Source organism: Salvelinus sp. IW2-2015, linkage group LG5, assembly GCF_002910315.2.
Source record: "Salvelinus sp. IW2-2015 linkage group LG5, ASM291031v2, whole genome shotgun sequence".
NCBI lineage: Eukaryota > Metazoa > Chordata > Actinopteri > Salmoniformes > Salmonidae > Salvelinus > Salvelinus sp. IW2-2015.
The window spans coordinates 22,450,603-22,457,112 of NC_036844.1; the positions used below are offsets into that span (position 1 = coordinate 22,450,603).

Consider the following 6,510-nt stretch of genomic DNA (forward strand, 5'->3'; position numbering starts at 1 on the left):
GAGGCACAGGACTTACTGGACTCTGGAAGCGCACTGGAAACCTGGTGCCGGCACTGGTGGTACCGGGCTGGGGACACGCACCTCAGGGCGAGTGCGGCACAGGATACACTGGGCCGTGGAGACGCATTGGAGATCTGGAACGTAGAGCTGGCTCAATGCGTCCTGGCTGGATGCCCATTCTAGCCCGGCAAATGCAAGGAGCTGGAATAGATCGCACCAGGCTATGAATGCGAACTGGAAACACCGTGCGCATTTCTGCATAACACGGTGCCTGACCAGTCACACACTCCCCACGGTAAGCACGAGGAGTTGGCTCAGGTCTCCAACCTGACTCAGCCAATCTCCTCGTGTTACCCCCCCCCAAAAAAATGTCTTGGGGCTGCCTCTCGGACTTCTGTGCTAAACGTGTCCCCTCATAGCACGGGATGAACGGCGATGATATCTCCACCTGCCTCCATAGTAGGCGATCCTCTCCTGATAATATTTCCTCCCACGTCCTTTACCGTCCAGTATTTCGTCCCACGTCCATGCTGTCTGCTCCATCAAACGCTGCTCCTCCTTTTCACGCTGCTTGGTCCTTTTATGGTGGGTTCTTCTGTCACGGCCGTCGTAGGGAGGAGACCAAGGCGCAGCGTAGTATGCGTACATTCTCTTTATTATAAGAATGAACACTGAACAATACTAACAAAACAACAAAATGAACCGTGAAGCTATACAAAGAGTGCTGAACAGGCAACTACACATAGACAAGAACCCACAAATACCCAAGGGAAAATGGCAACCTAAATATGATCCCCAATCAGAGACAACAATAAACAGCTGACTCTGATTGGGAACCAATTCAGGCCACCATAGACCTACATATGCCAAGACTTACAAACACCCCTAGACATTACAAATCAAGCATACCCACCCTCGTCACACCCTGACCTAACCAAAATAATAAAGAAAACATAGATAACTAAATGAACAACTAAACGTGACTACGTGGTGCACATGCACAAACACTATCCCACAAACACAGGTGGGGAAAATAGCTACTTAAATATGATCCCCAATTAGCGACAACGATTACCAGCTGCCTCTAATTGGGAATCATACAAAACACCAACATAGAAAATATAAACTAGAACACAACATAGAAATTATAAACTAGAATACCCCCTAGTCACGCCCTGACCTACTACACTATAGAGAAACAAGGGCTCTCTATGGTCAGGGCGTTACATTGTTGCCCGTCATAAAGCGCAGTGCGCTATGATAAACTGCATCTGATGGCTTTAATGTAGTGGCAGCTGCGAACATATAGATGTCGCTATAGTCTAGGACTGATAGGAATTTAAACTGAATAATCTGCTTTCTACTATTTAGCGAGAGGCAGGACATATTTCTATAGAAGAGACTCATCAATATGCTTTTTAAAAGACAGCTTTTCATCTATCCAGATGCCCAGATATTTGTTAGCAGGGACACGATCAATATGGACACCATCCAAAGTACACATGCTTATATCATCAGACTTATTTTGATGCGCTCTGGAGAACAACATAGTTTAATCTGCATTCGGTACTAATTTCAGGTCAAGAAGGTTTTTCTGTAATACAATGACGGCAGACTGTAGTTGAGATAGAGCCTGGTCAACCATGGGGGCAATAGCATACACAACAGTATCATCGGCATAAAAGTGCAGGACCCAGAATCGACCCCTGCGGGACACCTTTTGTAATATCCAGGAAACCTGATTTAACACCATCAGTAGATATATAGTACTGTACATTGAGTTATATCTGTCAAGAAAGGTGTTTAACCTTTTACATACAGCCTGGTCTAGGCCAATTGAGAGAAGCCTCTGAATTAGCAGTGAGTGATCAGTATCGAAAGCCTTTGGGAGGTCAATGAAGAGGGGAGCACAATGTTGTCTTTTATCCATACAATTAACCACATCATTTATAACTAGGGATGCAGCAGAGATAGTGCTATGACCTGGTCTAAAACCTGACTGATGTACATTTCAAAGATAATAAAGCTCTTAGCTGAGAATTAATCAAGGAATCTAATATTTTAGCTAGGCAAGAAAGTTTACAAATAGGCTGATTTTTGTATTATTTAGATCAGGGCCTGCTGAATGGTGCAGCTGTCTAAGGCACTGCAACACAGTGCTTACTGTGTTACTACAGACCCTGGTTCAACTACAAAACCAAAATAAAACTACTACCAGAATGGATTTTTCTCAGGTTTTCGCCTGCCAAATCAGTTCTGTTATACTCACAGACACTATTTTAACAGTTTTGGAAACTTTGGAGTGTTTTCTATCCAAATCTACCAGTTATATGCATATCATATAAGAAACAGGCCGTTTAATTTGGGCATGCATTTCATCCAAAATTCTGAATGCTGCCCCCTACCCTAGAGAAGTTAACAAACTATAGTTTTGGCAAGTCAGTTAGGACATCTACTTTCTGCATGACACAAGTCATTTTTCCAACAATTGTTTAAAGACAGATTATTTCACTTATAATTCAGTGGGTCAGAAGTTTACATACACTTAGTTGACTGTGCCTTTAAACAGCTTGGAAAATTGCGGAAAATGATGTCATGGCTTTAGAAGCTTCTGATAGGCTAATTGACATAATTTGAGTCAATTGGAGGTGTACCTGTGGATGTATTTCAAGGCCTACCTTCAAACTCAGTGCTTCTTTGCTTGACATCGTGGGAAAATCAAAAGAAATCAGCCTAGGCATCAGAAACAAAGTGGGGTGCACAGGGTGGCAGCATCATGTTGTGGGGGTGCTTTGCTGCAGGAGGGACTGGTGTACTGGGAATGTATAGAGAAATAAAAGCTGAAATAAATCATTCTCTCTACTATTATTCTGACATTTCACATTCATAAAATAAAGTGGTGATCCTAACTGACCTAAGACAGGGAATTTTTACTAGGATTAAATGTCAGGAATTGTGAAAACTGAGTTCAAATGTATTTGGCTAAGTTTGATGTAAACTTCTGACTTCAAACTAGGTGGTGTGTGTGTGTGTATATGTGTGTGTGTATATGTGTGTGTGTATATGTGTGTGTGTATATGTGTGTGTGTATATGTGTGTGTGTATTTATATTTAGATCACAAGGGTCACCACCTTTGTTAAGCGGGAGTACATGGGCCGCCTTCCAAACCTTGGGAATAGTCCCATAATAATCGTCAGTTAAAAAATATGAGTTAATGGTTCAGAAAACGGGAGCGAGAGCTGCAGCAAAAATGGATCAAGCATGTCAGCTCCAGTGGATTTTTGAAAATGAAAACAAAGATTCACTATAAGTTGACTGGTTAAACGTTGAGTCAGCTAGAGGCTGGCAGAGGGAAGAGCAGTCGATTGACTACACCATCGTTAATTACGCTTAAGTGTTTGATCTGTAGGCAGCCTAATCACCTCAGCCCATCACTTCACCGGGCGTAGTATGATAATGGTTAGTATTAGCACTGTATGGTTGTAGACCAGCTCTTCATGGTATTGTTATGTTCCAGGATTGTGGAGACTCTCCAGCCATCAGCCTATCAGACCTGAGGACACTGAATGATAGCGACCTGGCAGCAGAGCTCACCAACGCACTGAGACGGTAAAAAACCCAACACACTATGTGTGCGTGTGTATCTCTGTGTGGATGTCTGTCTATCTGCTATGTGTGTGTGTTCCTGACTCATCCCGTGTGTGTGTCTCAGGGAGAAGAAGCTAAAGGGGCGTGTCCAGGAGCTAGTGGCAGCGCTGGAAAGACTAACCAAGAGTAGCGAGGTCCGCCACCAGCAGAGTGCCGAGTTCGTCAACGATCTGAAACGGGCAAACAGGTAACCATAGTAACACTCATAGGAGGTGGAGGAAATATATTTTGTGATTAAAAGTGAAAATGTTTGTAGAAAATACATTTGGCTTTATTGTGTGTGTGGGGGGGGGTGTATATGGCTACCCATATATAAAGAAGATAAACTCATTGGACTGTTGAATGAATACATTGGAGCTATTGTTGGGATTCTGATCTTTTATAACAGTAGTTGGCTTGCATTGTAATACAGGGGTTGCCATCTAGTGGGAAATGGGTTAATTAATGTACTATTCTCTATGGATAGCACAAACACAATTCTCCTCTTAAACACATTGACGCTTAGTTGCTACATCTAACCATTTACATTTTACTTCAACCCCTTAGTACCTCTGTGTCTTGACTCACCACATCAAAACCAACTGAAGTCAATTCATCTGTCTGCATTTTCCTGTCTAGATATTTGACTCTGTCTCTCCTCTCTAACCTGTCGCTCTCTCTCTCTCTTCTCTCTTTCCTCTGTCCAGTAACCTGGTGGCTGCGTATGAGAAGGCCAAGAAAAAGCACCAGGGCAAGCTGAAAAAGCTGGAGGCTCAGATGATGGCCATGGTGGAGCGCCACGAGACACAGGTTCGCATGCTCAAACAACGCATCGCCCTGCTGGAGGAGGAGAACTCACGGCCACACACCAATGAGACCTCCCTATGAGAACTGATGAGACATCCCTATCAGAACTCACGAGGCATCACTATGAGAACTCACCAGACGTCGCTTCAGAAACTCACCAGACGTCGCTTCAGAAACTCACCAGACGTCGCTCAGAAACTCACCAGACGTCGCTATGAGAACTCACCAGACGTCGCTTCAGAAACTCACCAGACGTCGCTTCAGAAACTCACCAGACGTCGCTATGAGAACTCACCAGACGTCGCTATGAGAACTCACCAGACTTCACTATGAGAACTCACGAGAACTCATCGCAATGAGAGACATCACAATGAGAGACATCACTGTGAGAACTTGCAGCCAAAACTCACAGCGCCACACCAACAGGACCTCCGGGTGAGCAACGCAAGGAGACTTCATGTCCACATTATTATATGAAACATCATTACGAGCAACGGTTAGAGGAGGGAACAAGGGAAAGGCTGGTGTGTGTGTGTGCTGAGAATGTAACCTTTCCCTACCAACCCATAGACACCCTGCAGTCCTATTCGGCACATACACGTGGGGAGGACACTCTGCGGTGATAGCTGCAAGTTCATTGACCAGCAGATGGACAGGTAAAACTGCCAGGACCAATTGGAGTTGACGCTACAAATGACAGCTTTCAATCATCTCTGCAGAACGACACATTATTTTTACCACAGAAACCGGTAGAAGAAAGGTGTAATTTTATATTTTTTGAGAGGAGCACTATAAGTAAGCAATAAGGCACCTCTGGGGTTGGGGAATATGGCCAATATACCACGGCTAAAGGCTGTTCTTATGCACGACGCATCGCGGAGTGCCTGGATACAGCCCTTAGACGTGGCATATTGGCCATATACCACAAACCCCTGAGGTGCCTTATTGTTATTATAAACTGGTTACCAACGTAATTAGACCTGTAAAAATACATGTTTTGATATACCACGGCTGTCAGCCAATCAGCATTCAGGGCTCTAACCACCCAGTTTATAATATAAACTAACTATCCTTACTGGCAAATTATTAACTATTATCTCCCAGTTTATTTCAAATGTTAGCTTTGATTTGGTAGCCTTTTTGTTATTTCAAGGTTTAACTGCAAATTATTTTGAAAGTATTTTTTATCAATGTTGCCATTTAGAGTTATTCCATTTTGTTGCCATTTAGAACTATTTCTGGTGATTCCCTTTTAAGGAATAACTTTCTTTCAGCTCTACTTAACAACTTCCCAGTTTTCAGTCTACAAAGTACACTCTGCCATAGTGAAGACTTACTGAACACAAGGGCTCTATTCACTCAAACCTGGGTTTGATGTCTGGATATCTTAAAAACATTATTATTCTTTAGAATGCATATATATATTTTTTTCAGTCAGTGTAAAATCAAAATAAATGCAAACGCATCTTACTTAACCCCGCACAGGTAAAATGTTTGTATTTCACGTAACCGGCAAACCTGCTTCCGAGGTTTGATTGGATAGGGCCAAAAGTCAATACCTCAAAGTGCGCAAAATGTCCTTCCAATATGAATGGCATTGTTTCAGGTTCAGCCTTCAACTATACAGCAGTGAATCGCAAGAGACTGTAGTAGGTGTGTGCACATGGAGGGGAGATGACAATAGGGGTGTGTGTGTGTGAGGAGAGAGAAAAGGGTAGAGTGTATAAGAATGTTTAAAGCAGAGATCCAGATTATTAATTTTGTCATCCCCTTCATGAACACAGATTTGTTGCACACACACAAACCTCCTCTCCGGCCAAAGCACTTTTCACTTCCCGCTGGACAATAACACCACATTGCCTTGTTGAGGACTCTCTTTGATTTTCTGCAAGACTTAAACCCGGACCTCCAATGTTAACCAATGGCTGCTACTCTCTCTCTCTCTCTCTCTCACTCTCTCTCTCTCTCTCTCTCTCTCTCTCTCTCTCTCTGTGTCTCTGTCTCTGTCTCTGTCTCTCTGTCTCTGTCTCTGTCTGTCTGTTTTGGGACAAGGGGAAAACATATTTACTATTCTA

The 6,510-nt window shown here is 43.2% G+C and overlaps 1 pseudogene; it reads left to right on the forward strand.

The window, feature by feature from the left end:
* Window positions 1-4,761, forward strand: part of LOC111964064 (colorectal mutant cancer protein-like) — a 146,558-nt pseudogene extending 141,797 nt beyond the window's left edge.
* The last annotated feature ends 1,749 nt before the right edge of the window (window positions 4,762-6,510 follow it).